General features: G+C 45.3%; 1 long non-coding RNA gene across 1 annotated transcript; it reads right to left on the bottom strand.

Annotated features, from left to right (window-relative positions):
- Positions 1–1,556: 1,556 nt before the first annotated feature.
- Positions 1,557–6,171, bottom strand: LOC142008887 (uncharacterized). Its single transcript, XR_012644257.1, has 3 exons — positions 6,142–6,171; positions 3,228–3,362; positions 1,557–1,714 (listed from the first exon to the last, which is right to left on the bottom strand). It is a non-coding gene; the product is annotated as an uncharacterized LOC142008887 (long non-coding RNA).
- Positions 6,172–13,652: the final 7,481 nt, after the last annotated feature.

Below are 13,652 nucleotides of genomic sequence, written 5' to 3'. Positions count from 1 at the left end.
CCTATCCCAAATACAGGACAGGGACATATGGGTGGGGAGGGGCTGCTCCTCCTGGCTCCACCAAGGCACGGGGAGCCAGGAACCCAGTGGTAGCCACGGGTGAGCTCCCAGCTCCCTGCACCTCTGGGAGCCGGGAAGGAGGTGGCAGCCACCAGTGCTCCTCCTGGCTTCACCAAGCCTTGGGGAGCTGGGAAATAGGCGGCAGGTGCCGGTGCTTAGCCCAGCTTCCCTGAGCCTCAGGGAGTTGGCAAGCAGGTGGCAGGCACTGGTGCTACCCTGGCTTCCTGTAGCCTTGGGGAGCTGGGCAGGTGGCAGCCACCCCTGGGGCCCCGAGCTACCCTTATCTTTGCAGGGCCCCCTGCTGGCTACCTCTTCCTGTGTCCAGAGAGCACATGAGTATGTGCCCCCTGGCCAGCAGCTGTGTCTGTGCATGCTGGTTAAGGGTAAAGGTCAGCCCATGAGGGGCAAAGGGGGCAAATATAGGGCAATTTGCCACTTTTTAAAAATAAGTCGGGATGCCTTTCTTGCACCCAACATATGGAGCTGTCCCCATGGCCACCCTGTTCTCCAGGGAAAGAAAATGAGAGGTGTTGTTAAAATGAAAGTCTTACTCAATACTTTGAATTCCAAATGCTGTAACTAGTTTTTCCTTCTCTTCCGTACCTTTCATAAAAGGTTACATGGACTTTAAAGGTGTGTTTGCCATGGTGCTAAGCAAGCTAACATCTCTGCATACCAAACCCCAAACTTTGTTTCAAACTGTTTAATGTGGGACAGTGACTTGTTCAGTGAACCTTTTTAGAGCCCAATGCTTCATCTAATAAAACAAGCCCCAACTCCCGGAGCCACTTGGTTAGTAAGACTTTCAGCCTTTATAGTGGGAAAAAAGATATTTTTCTAGCCCTTGTTTCCAGTCCTTTTTCCTCATTGCTGAGAAAAGCTTGGAAACGTGAACCAAATGTACCTCAGGTGTCAGAAATCAGAAAGCAAATTCAGAGCCTCACATTTATTGTTTTAAACAATTCTCTTAATTTTTAGGGTGCTCTTGGGATCTGTTGGGTCCTGCATCATGTTTTCGATGTTTGTGGTTGAAAATACTAGCTTTATATCTCCATTAGTTACAGAATTAAGGATAAAAATGTCAGTGAATCAACACTCTGCCCTCTCTCCTCACCAGCCCAGAGTCAGAGGAATGCACACAAGCTGTGTACTTTCCCCTTACTTCCTGATAGCCTGATATGTACCTGCTGCGTCCCACTGCCAACCTCCCAGAATGGTGCCCTGGGTAACATGCATTCTTTATTTAAGCAAAAGGCCTTTTGACATGAGTGGGGATTTTTCCCTGAGTAAGGTCTGCTCAAAATGTGACTTTAAGTCAGCACTTGTTAGCTCATGTATGGCTCACTTGTTTTATGAAATGAAGGATATTCAGAGGAAAGGTGTTTCTCTATTGCTGCCAGCTCCAGCTTCTTGCCTTCTAACTACTGCCACGGGCAATGAAATTATGAGTTCAGCTGTGCATTGTACCTGTCCCAAAGGATTAAACCCCAGGTCCTATTGACGTGTGTGTTTTTCACCGTCAAGTCTGTATTTGAAACATATCTTCAGAGACCACATTGCAATGTTGTAGCTGTCAGCAGAAAGTTCCCACTGAATCACAGTTTAAAGTGTTTCAATTTCTTCTGAGAAGCTGAACTTTCCTGATCCAGATGCGCTGCAGACGATGAGTAATCCCAGATCAAAAAAAAAAAAAGAGATGATGCATACATGTATTAATTCCTATATAAACCATAGAGTTTCACTGACTATTTGCATTGGTCCTGGGCCCAATTTGACCTTCAGTTACACCAAGGCAACTCCATTGAAGGAGATGAGAATTTGGCCCATCATGTAAGAACTATCGTAAATCAGAGGAAATGATTTATATCATGAATGGATTGTCTGTACAGCTATCAAAATGGACAACATCGGCTAACTAAAGTTAAGTTTGGAAGTCAACATACAGGCATCTAAGTAAGTGACCTTAATTTCAAACGATGTGTGCACCTACCACCTCTTATGGAAGCTCTGTACCTCTGAAAGAGGACTAAGACCTTGTTTAGCCTGGGTTTTTAGCTTGATGTATAGCTGGTACATGGAGTGTAGCCACATTTTACAGCAAGGCAGCATGATTGACAACTTATCCCTATTTGAAACAGGATGCAGATAGAGTATAAACTGGGCGAATGCAAACCACCCTGCATTGGTTTAAACTGTGGCTACAGGTTGAACCTCTCTCATCTGGCACCCTCAGGTCCTGACCAGTGCTGGATGAGAGAATTTACGAGACTACGGGAGGTCAGTATTGTCTAGCACCTTACCAACATTTCCACTGCTTGCTGGGCTTTTAGAAGCCTTGCAGGGGTAAATTACAGCTAAATAACAGCACAGAACACTGAGAGCCAGAACTCATAGCCATAAACAAACTTTATTGGACCACGGAAAACTTGGCCACACCCGTGATATGTGGTTGCCCGGCTAACTAAAATTATGCCAGATTGCGGATGCTGCCGGATGAAAGAGTTCCAGATTAGAGAGGTTCAACCTGTACTTCAGTGAAGCTACACCACAGGAAATTCTCTGTGCAGACAGCCCTCAGCTTGACATCTCTATTGAGGGCACGTTAGCTAGAAAAATGAATGGGAGAGACACCTCTTTGAGAGTGACTGTGTATGTGAATGAACAGTGCAGGCTAATGTTACTTGATGTCTTTTCTAGTATTGGTAGCAGTCACCATTTGGGATGAGGAATTCAGAAATCAATGGGTTCATTTTTAGTGGGACAATCAGCCAATGGGTCACATTATTGATTGACAGAACACATGACGAGGATGGTAAGAGTATTCTAGATTTCAGGACAACAGATCCCTAGGGATTGCACCCTTTGCCGGTCAAGATTCCTCATCAGTTGTCGAGCTATGGCTCCTGACACTTTTGGAACTGGCAAGAAGTTGCCACAAGGGCATTCAGATACTACAGACCTGATCTTTCCAAGTCAATAGATCTTAGAATTACGGAAAGACTTTCCTGCATTTTGGCAAGATACATGGTTTCTCCAATGCACTATGGATTGGCTGCATCCCCCAATATTGGCTCAGCTTGGTGGCTTGTTATTTTTGCTTCAAGGTGGCAGGATTTGTCATGCCTTGTCGAGGGTGGTTCTTGAGGACATAAAAGAGCAAGAAGCACCTGTAACCATGAAGATTTGGCAGGGTTGTTAGCCATTTTCCTCAGGTAGGCAGTTGTTAGAGGGAGGTGGTTCCATGTAAAACAGCTTTCGTTGGGTTCTATTTTTGATGTTCTTGGAATTAGTGAGTTTGTGACCTGGGGAGCAAAAGACAGCTGTTTATGAGCGCTGGGATTGGCAGATGTAGTTTTCACAAGGAGCAACATATTTGAAACTGAATAATTCCAGAACTCAGTACAGAGGGAGAGGAGCTAAGGAAATGCTCTGAGGAGCAGACAGGTCCCGTGAGCACTCTCTAAGCCTTTTTAGCCATATGAATCCAGCACATTGGCTGACTATTTGTACACAATTATGGCAGTTATCTGAACAGAGCCCATTTTGCCACAGTAATGAAAAAAGTCAGTGGCCCACTTAAGTCTCAATCTGACAAATATTGAAACTTGTTTGTGGATGACTGGGGCAGAGATATTGGCAGCATCAAAGATTTTTGGTCCCCAGAGTGTCTACACAAGAGGGTCTGGAAATCGGTTACAGCCCACATGGGTGCATCTGCCAGTAGCTTATTGGAGCCCATGAAGAATGTGAACTAAATTCATCTGTTTGTGACTGAAGGAGGCATCAGAGAATGTCTGGGACTGTGGGCACCACAGAGGGCAGCAACATTCACTGTAAACTGAGCACTTGAGCAGCAGCTGCCCAGGAGAGATTCAGGTGCTGCCCAGCTGATTAGCAGAGCACCTACAGCCCCCATAGCTGGTAGCTCATGTGCCTACTGGACTGCATCCACACATGCCTTAGTGCACTTAAGAAAACGTATTCCATCCATGGATGGAAAAAATAGAGGGAACGCTGGAGGGCAACCACATCAAAGAATGGCTCACAGCTGAACTTACGGCTGAGGCCATTCACCATAAGTGTTTCAGCAGAAGGGGCAAGTTTGGAGATCAGCTCCTGCCTCTTTTCTATGTCTTGGTGGGTGAAATAAACCTCCCAATTCTCCCATTATTCAGTCTGGGACAATCATTTTGGGGTGGCACTGGAGTAGGTGTGGTAGTTGATGTTCACATGGATATTGGGTGGATTAAAAATTCATGTCTGAGCAAGAAATTAGTTTGGTTAGAAATGTTCACGAGGTGAGTTTGGCAGGGAGCCTGCATGGACAGGACCAGAAGTATGTGAACCATGAGGCTGACAGTCTTCTTGGCTGCAGGTGGCTCAGTGATCGCACACAGGGATATTCAGTACAGTGTGCCAGAGCTTCGTAGGGACCATCCAGTAGATTTGTCAGAAACAGGGACTGTTTTGCTGCAAGAACCTTTAGAGTCTGGATTAGGCAGAAAATATGTTCAAGGCAGTGAGGGTGGGCCATGGGACCAAACCAGTCATTGGTGCCTGCAGTGGCTGACATCTGGATGAAGATTAAAAGGGTGTCAGGGACCATGAATCTTGAATGCTGCTCCACAGGGGTCTTTGAAACCAGTAAGAATCAGCCTGCCATCCAGCAATCCGTTAATTGCTGTCTGAATCACAGCTGAACTCTGACAGAGAACTGCACTCTTGGAATCCTACTGGCAGAAAGGTGGAGGTCCTGACTGGTTCACAGCTTCCATATAAACCCAGAACAGCAACAAGAAGTTACCCATGCACTGTGCTTTCCCTGCACTGGGCTGTTTCCCCTGCAATACCATCTCCTGCTGTTGAACTCCTGACAATCTGCCCCTGTCCGATGCCTGATTTCCAGTTTGCCCTCTGTCTTGGTATCGGACCTGGCCTGACTCCTGCTCCAATCCCTAGGTCACACCACCCTGCCCCAGCCATGACAAAGGGCATGTTACCAGAGTTAAATAAGGTTTGGGATTTCTTGCTGGTGGCCTTTGTGTCATAAGGGGAGCCCGAAGTCTTCAGGTTATCTTGGCATTCGAAAAAGTTCAGAAAAGGGCCACAGAAATTATTAGGGATTTGGAACGGCTGCCATAGGAGGAGAGGTTAAAAGAACTGGGGCTTAGATAAGGAGAGAGGAGACTAAGCGGGGGATATGATAAAGGTCTATAAAATCAAGACTGGTGTTGAGAAAGTAACTTAGGAAAAGTTATTAACTTTTTCCCATAACAAAGGAACTAAGGTCACCAAATGAAATTGATAGAAAGCAGATTTAAAATAAGCAAAGGGAAGTATTTCTTCATGAAACACACGGTCATCCTGTGGAACTCCTTGGCAGAGGAGGTTGTGAAGAGCAGGATTTAACAAGGTTCAAAGAAGAGGAGGTTAGGTTCATCAATGGCTGTTAGCCAGGATGGGTAGGAATGGTGTCCCAAGCCTCTGTTGGCCAGAGACTAGAAGTGGGTGACAGGGGAGGGATCATTCGAAGATTACCCGTTCTGGTCAGTCCCTCTGAGGCATCTGACATTGGCCACTGTTAGAAGACAGGCTACAGGGTTAGATGGATCTTTGGTCTGATCCAGTATGGTCGTTCTTATGTTCTTAACACAAGACTCCCCTTTGGTACTCACCTCTACAAGGAGGGAGGGTTAGAGGACTTGGCCATGAGCTGAATCCAGGGGAAGGTGAGTGCTCTACCCTGAGTTATTTGTGATACGATGGATGTACCGTACCCCTGCCATGGACCTCGTTAAAAGCCTGCTCTGTGAGATCAGTGGCACAACACAATGTTAATCTAATAAAAGTTGCGATCTGCTGTTTAAAATCTATTCCAGTGATTATTTTTTTCACCTGTTTGTCCTGTGCAAAGACGGGTGCTGTCTCTAGGAATGTGAGACTTTTGCTTCTTTTACAGCTTCTAAGTCAAAATATTTTCTCCTTATATTCCTGACCATACAGCACGATATGATAAACCTGCCTTTTTATTTTTGCTTTAGTCTGACTTTCTATTTTCTTAATAAATCTTGTAATCCATACCAGTACCAGAGTATCCTGACGTGAAGTCACATTGCTTCTTTGAGAGAAAGATGGATCCCTCCTGAAAGGGAATCAGAAAGAAACGGTGTTGATCCTGAGATAGAGGAAAGATGTGACGCAGAAGTGCTGATAAGAGACTGCTATTTATTTCTTGGCTCCACTTACTGGGCCTCAGTCAGGATTCTCCCCAAGTGATTGCAAGTGTCCATTCCACTGTAGGGACAACGGGTGCCTCATGCAAAGCTGCTGGACATTTGGCTTTCAGCTCTTACTTCCTTCAGAGTTCATTTGGCAGCTATCTCAGCTTTACATTCTCCTATGGATATGGGATCAATTTTTTTTCAAGCGCTATGCCTACAGATTATATCCACGTGTATGTAGTTCAGTTCCACCGTCATGTTTAAAGTTAGTTCTGTCAAAGCTGGTGGAGTCTCCTATTGAGCTTGCTAGTGATTTGTTCTGTTACACCTGCCTCTGAAGTTGGCTTTCTTGACTACTGTGATCTTGGCCGGGAAAGTAAAAGAGCAGAGGGCTTTAGTATCAGAACCTCCCTCTGCAAATTTTCTTTAAGGACTAGATTTTCTTTCGACCTACTGTGGTTTCCATTTTTCACATTAATCAGGCGAGTTATTCTCCTATGTTCCTCTCGAAGCCTCATTTGAGTAAATGCAGAGGCGGGAAAAGTTCTATAATCTGGATATTGGAAGAATTTTGCCTTTTTAACTGGACTGGACTAGGCCCTTCAGGTCTTTGTCTAAACTCTCCATGGATGCTTCAGACAGAGTGAAGAGCCGCCCAGTATCCTCCTAGAGGATCTCTTCCTGATTTCTGGCGAAATTAGTTTCTGATACCTATTGGCTGATATCACACTTCCGATTACAGTGGTAGCTCACCCACCCATGCGGCAGGCAGCTCCTGCAGCCTTTCTCACTCGTGCACCCAACCAGGCCGTTTGTAAGGTGACATCCTGGCCACCTGGCCATACCTTTGCCTCTCACTGTGCCACATCTCATCAGTCTAGTGCTGATGCCAGATTTAAGCACACAGTGCTAGGGGTCCCTGTTCAAGTAGACTCTGAGCTCACCTCCCGCTCAAACTGCTTGTGAGCCACTCACAGTGATATGGACAAGTGCAATCACTCAAGGAAGGAATAACAGCTACCTACCTTTCCATAACTATTGGTCTTTGAGATGTGCCGCACTTGTCCATTGCTCAACTTGCCCTCCTTTCCCTCTCTGTTGGCGTCTTTCTGCCAAGAAGGCATTGAAGGGATTCAAGGACAGCACTGCCCTTCCTACCGGCATGCAACGGTACAAGGCGCCAGTGGGCACTCATGGTGCCTCGATGGGTGTTGCCGAGGGAAAAATCTCCTAAAATTCTGCACAAGGCCGAAACACACCTCCAGGGGAATGGGCATGTGCAACACACCTTGCCAAACTACAGTTATGGAAAGATGAGTAACAGTTTTTTACCCAAGGTTAATATCCCAGTGGAAAGGCAGGTGGCAGGGACCGCTGACATTATTATAAACAGTGCAGGGCAATAATACATGACATTTTGGGTCAGGCATATGCTGTCCATTTAAAACAGGGAGGATTAGTATCCTTGGAATGTGGCTGCTCCAATCTAGCATTTGGTCAGGGCTCTGGGGTGGATACTGTCACGCTAGAGGACCAAATTTAATTTGAAAAGAAGATACCAACTGAATTTAAATGTACATTTGCCTTTTTAGTTTTAAAGGTCCATTAAAGAGACTTAACTCAGATGTCACAATCCAAATTATTTGCTGCCAACTTTTGAAATTTGCATTGATGAAAATAGTGGGGGTTCTATGACAAACGTGTTTGCACTGTGGTCTCAAGTCCCTGGGAGCTCTGACTCATCCTTCTGCCTTAACAGCCTGGAATGAGGTAGCAAATCTCTCCTGCTTGAGGAAAAAGGTTCAACTTTTTCTTACAGTGTTGTGTGACTTCTATGACCTGTATCATTATTCCAACGTGAACCAAATTCAAGCTGCATTTTTCTGAAGAAAAAAATAAAAAAATAAAACCAAGTATCTCCCACTGATCATCCTGAAAATCCTCTCAGAATCAGATACGTATCATCTCCTTGAACAGACTTTTTCACTAACACAAAAGTTCAGGCATTTTGTATTACTTCAAAAATTCATCTCTCAAGTCACCAGTCTATGCCCTGTAGAAGTTAGCAGTTCATTTGCTACAAAGGGAGCTCTGAGCTTCTGAGCCTCCTCATAGCTAATTCTGAGCCATTATCCCAGTAGGCAGACACAGATTTTTCTTTGACATTAATATTGGATTTTTTTGGGGGAAGGGAACAAGAATGATGTAGTAATGTTAAAATTAGTTTTCAGTGCTAGATTTGATTCGTACAATTTCTAAAGTGACGTGTGCATTTTCCATTGAGCTTTGTTATTGAAGGATTGTTGTGATTGCTCTTGACAGTTTGACAGTTGGAATGTCAAAGGAATACTAGTTGGCACATTTCTGTTTAAAGTGCAGCATCCTAAAATAACAGAGCAGTGCCATTTACACATCAGTGCTTAGAGGCAGAGCAGTATTTCCATTATGAATCCCTCGAGTCAGAGGCTTAAAAATTTACCAAAGACTGAAAGCCAAGAGCTAAAAGAGAAATATTTGTATTCTCCACCTCCACTGATCCTCTTCCACAAAGAGTCTTCCACTGTTTAATTAGCTGTACATTTTTATTGCATTCTTATGTCATTTTATATAATGAAGCTATTCACCTATAGACTCCTAAGATAGATTCTACAGGTTGAACCTCTCTAGTCTGGCACTCTCAGGATTTGACTGGTGCCGAAAGAAAGAATTTGCTGGACCACAAGATGTTCATATTGTCTAGCAGCATACAACGCTTCCACTGCTTACTGGGCTTTTAGAAGACATTTACTGGCAAATTACAGCTAAATAACAGCACAGAAAACTGAGAACCAGGACTGGTGGCTATAAACAAACTTTATGGGACCCAGGGAAACTTGGCCACACCCATAACTAACTAAAATCACGGTGGCCTACAAATGTTGCTGGACGAGAGAGTGCTGGACTAGTGAGGTTCAACCTGTACTTATTTTTTGTAGCATTAACTTCCTGCACTGGATGCTGATTTACCCCTTTAAATTGGATATAAAATGCCACTACTGATCAACTTGCACTCTCTTTTCAGAGGGCAGAGGAAAACATAAGGTACAAGACAGTGGAAACCTGGTGGGCATCACAGTAAATGGATGCCATGAGCATTGAGCCCATCTTAAGAGATGCTACAGGGGAGAATCCGTGGGAGAGATTGGTAAATGATCAGCAATTACACTGTCTCAAGGGTTTTCCTGAGGATCCACCATTTGTCTTGATAGTCATCCTAGCTCAGATTAGACTCTAATTACATTCACATATCCAATAAGTGGGCTCTGGCTCTCTTCGCACCTACAGCAGTACAACAGCACTGATTCCTAGTATATACTGATAGAAATATGAGGAGCTTGTCACTGACATTTTCACAGGTTTCTTCCCAAGAATTTCCTATCTTTGGCCACCTTTAATTCGGTCAAGGGCAATGTGGGTCCAGTGGAGGAAATCACACTTACCTAGCAGTCTGCTGGAGCTCTCTGAAGGTATATCGCTGGTTTGACAGACATGGAAAATTCCGTGAATTTTCCAAAAGCATTCAGCAAAATTCCACAGCAGAGGTTGTCTGAGGAATCACGAAATGCGAAGTGAAGTAAGGTCCTGGGTAGAAAGTTAGTTGAAAAGCAGAAGTCAATGGGTAACAAACTTTGCAAGCCTGGAAGAGGCTTCTGGGTGAAAAGTTGTCTGAGATCAGTCTCAGGACCACTCCCATTTTAAACTATGCACTGCACGAAGAGGATCACTGAAGATGCCCTACTCACGTCTGTAGACTTAGGTATGTTAAGGCACACGGGCTACATCTACACGATGAGATTTTTTTCAAAATAATTTACAGAATTTTCTAGAGGGGGCTATTCTGAACCTTCCGTTGCCCCTCGTACGACGAGGCGTACCCGACCCGGAACAGTGTGCCCACAACAGAAGCACTGCTTTGGGCACTGAGAAGAGCCACAGCATTGCTATTTTGGAATAACTTTGTATCGTGAAATAGCATCTGCTCTGTAGACGCAGCCACGGAGGGCCGAAGTAAGTTTGTAGTCACATGGTGGGGAGGAACAGCTTACAGCATGAATCTCACTAGGTCCGCAGAAAGCTTGGGGTGCAGGATTTTTAGTGAGTCTGAACATAAGGGAACGTCTTTTCAAAGGCAGACAAAAGTGATTGTATATGCAAGCTGCTATGCACGCCTAATATTTTTCAGTCGGGTATAAATGTGTGTTTGCAAATCAAATAACCCTCTAAGCACATGACTGGTCAGTACCTGTTAATACTTACAAAACATGCAAAGCAGGACATTCTCATAACAATAATTTAACAATAATGATTAAAACTCTGTAAAATTTGGTGCATTCAATTTTCAGGTTACATTATCAATGTTGGATGTTATGCAACAAACCCCTCTGCCAGGTTTGTCCGCGTATTTATTCTGGGGATACCAACGCTGGACCTAACCATGTTAGTTACAAGATCAAAGGCACATTCTCGTGCACTTCCAGCAACATTATGTGTGCCATTACGCGCCAGCAGTGCCCCGACACAGTGCACATTGGACAGACTGGGCAAACCTTCGCCAAAGAATAAATGGACACAGAGCAGACGTCAGGAAACCCAGTACACGTAAGCTGGTCAATGAACACATCAATGGAACGGGGCCATTCTGTTAAAGACCTGAGAATTTGTGTCCTGGAACACAAAGAATTTAACAACAGATTAGAGTGAGAGACTTGAGAGTCAGAGTTCATATTCAAATTCGACACATTAACAGGTAGTCTGAACAGAGACATCAACTATCTCATGCATTGCAAGGACTGCTTCCCTTCCTTTGACGTTTGTAATTATCTCAGACAGGCCAGCTAACATCCCCCACCCTTCACCCTCTTCCTTCAATCCTATTTGATTTGTCAGTTTTTATTGCAATTTTTTTTTTGGTCCTCTGTACTTATAAATGTCAGTCTGTATTGGAAATTAAATTGATCTGAAAAAGTGGGTCAGTGGGTCTGTACCACGAAAACTCATCATTAAATGACTCATTTTGTTAGTCTTTAAAGTGCTACATTTCTGCTGCTTTGTTCTGTTGGTTGTTATGGTTTACCTGGGCTTGAACATCTTGGGCCAGAGTCTTTATTCTAACCAAGCTGTGCTCCATGGAGGACAAAAGGGAAGAAAGGTGACTTTATGCCAATTTTTCATTCAGTCCTGGGACCAACTGGAAACCAGTTCAACCTGTGGTGTCATTTAGAGCAAAATCAGGGCTGTGCTAAGTTTCTCCTGGCTGTCCATGGCCCAGAGGTGTCCATGTCACCTTTCTCCAAGCATGCCACGATGTGTGTTTGGAAGCTTGGTCAGGGTGTGATGCAGAGCATTATGCTACTGTACACCGCTACAAGGATTGTCCTGCACAGGAGAAATCCTCAGAAAGCAAGTTAAGTTGGTGTTATTGCCACATTATGCCATCAGAGTACTTCCCAGGGGCCACAGCCATCCCAAGAACTTCCTCATAGAACTTTACTGGCTCCAGATATTAAAAATAAAGCAAAATTGAGCCAAAGTACTTGAGCTGTGTCTGATTTCACAAAAGTGGTTTAGAACTGCCTGCTTGAACTGTAAGCATAAATTCCTCCCAAACATTCACAGGCAACTCCCTCTATACACTCAAACTGTGACCCAGGTGTATTTAAGATACTTGTAAACCTGGGGACGTTTTAAATAAAACTCGGCCAAATTTTGGTTTAGTGTGAAACCCCGAACAGGCGGGCACCTCATTGTTTCAGTTTTGTAATGCCAAGTTCTCGCAGCTCTGACTCTGCAAATCTCAGGGGAAAGTTAAATAAATAGCTTCCTTTTATATATGTGTGTGTGTGTGGTACAAATAGGCATGTCCTGCACCTTATTGCCCAACTGAAAGAAAGAGATACAATCTAGAATATATTTTGGGGATGTCTGACAGCTTCTGCAGCCCTGCCAACCATGAGGGTGGGGTACAAAGGGGGCAGGTACCCCAGGGCCTGGCATTTCAAAAAGGGCCCAGAGCTCTGGCTGCCACCACTGCTATTTCAGCTGTCTGCAGTTGGGGCATGGGGAGAAAGTGCAAAGGGCTGACCGCCTTAGACCCCAGCACTTCTCTCTTTGGCCCCGCACCCTCTGGGGGCACGGAGCCAGCCCCCTCCCCCACTTTGCCCTGGGGCCTGCACTGGCTGTCGGCCCCACTGAGTGTCTGTTATAGAGCAGATTAGACTAGATGATTACCGTGATGTTCTTCCAGACGTGTTGCATGTGTCCAATCCACTGGATGGGAATTTGGACCTTGTGCACAGCTGTTGGCGATTTTTCCATCAGCAATACCTTCTGGCCGTGGAATCCATGGGTCACTTAGTCAGCACACTGACTCATGGTCACACTGAGACTTCAGTTGACCTATTGCACACAAGGCCATCCAAACAGCTCCTGAATACAGCACCTGCACCCCACTGCAGATCCAGTTAAAATGTTTTTAAGTGCTTTATTGGCTCCCATTTCAGAGTTTCAACTTTAGATGGCCTAGTAAGACTTATGACGTAACGTGCAACCCCCCTTGGTCCCCTTGTGAACAGCCTCATGGCACAGTTTATAGGAACCCTTTGGCGTGTTCTCTTCCTGACACACAGAAATAAAGGTTGCCTGGCAGTTTCTGTTTCTCCAATGTGATTGGATCTGACAGTCTGCTGGGACCAAAAAGTCAGTCTTGGCCTCTGGGTATGAAATGTCCTGAATCACTCAATAGACAGGTCAGGGTTTATTGCATGGTGCTCAGCAGGCATTAATAGGCAATATGCTAACCAGAACTGTGTACAACTAATAAAATGCCTGAAGTGCCATGTGTTTCCCTCACTCCCCTACCTACAGACTGGAATACAGACGTTTGTTTCGGAACTGAAAACTAAAAACCATATGTATTTAGAGGCATCTGGTGACAGGGACTCTGGGGAGGCACCAGCCATGTGCCCCCCTCCCAGCCCAGGGAAGGACCAAAACAACCTCCCTCCACCCCAAGTCCCAGCAGCATTGGTCCACACCATCCCCTGCGCTCACCAGCGGTCATGGGGGGAAGCATGGCAAAGCCACCTCAGCTCACGCTACTCTCCAGCCGCACTTTCCCCAGACCCACTAGTCCCCCCACCAGCAGCGGCAGAGAAGGCTCAGCACAAGATGGCTCCAGCTAACATTGCTTTCCAGCCAGGGTGCTCTGGGGGAGAGGCAGGACTGCCCCCACACTCCCCAGAGAACAGCGTGAGCTGGCTCCCCTTGTTGCCATGAGTGCAGGGAGGAGTGGGATCCCTGCTTCTGGCACTGGCCCTCTGGCCTCACTATTCT

Source organism: Carettochelys insculpta, chromosome 2, assembly GCF_033958435.1.
Source record: "Carettochelys insculpta isolate YL-2023 chromosome 2, ASM3395843v1, whole genome shotgun sequence".
NCBI classification, from domain to species: domain Eukaryota; kingdom Metazoa; phylum Chordata; order Testudines; family Carettochelyidae; genus Carettochelys; species Carettochelys insculpta.
Note: the sequence above shows the minus strand (reverse complement) of the source record. Positions and strands in the feature narration are given on the sequence as shown.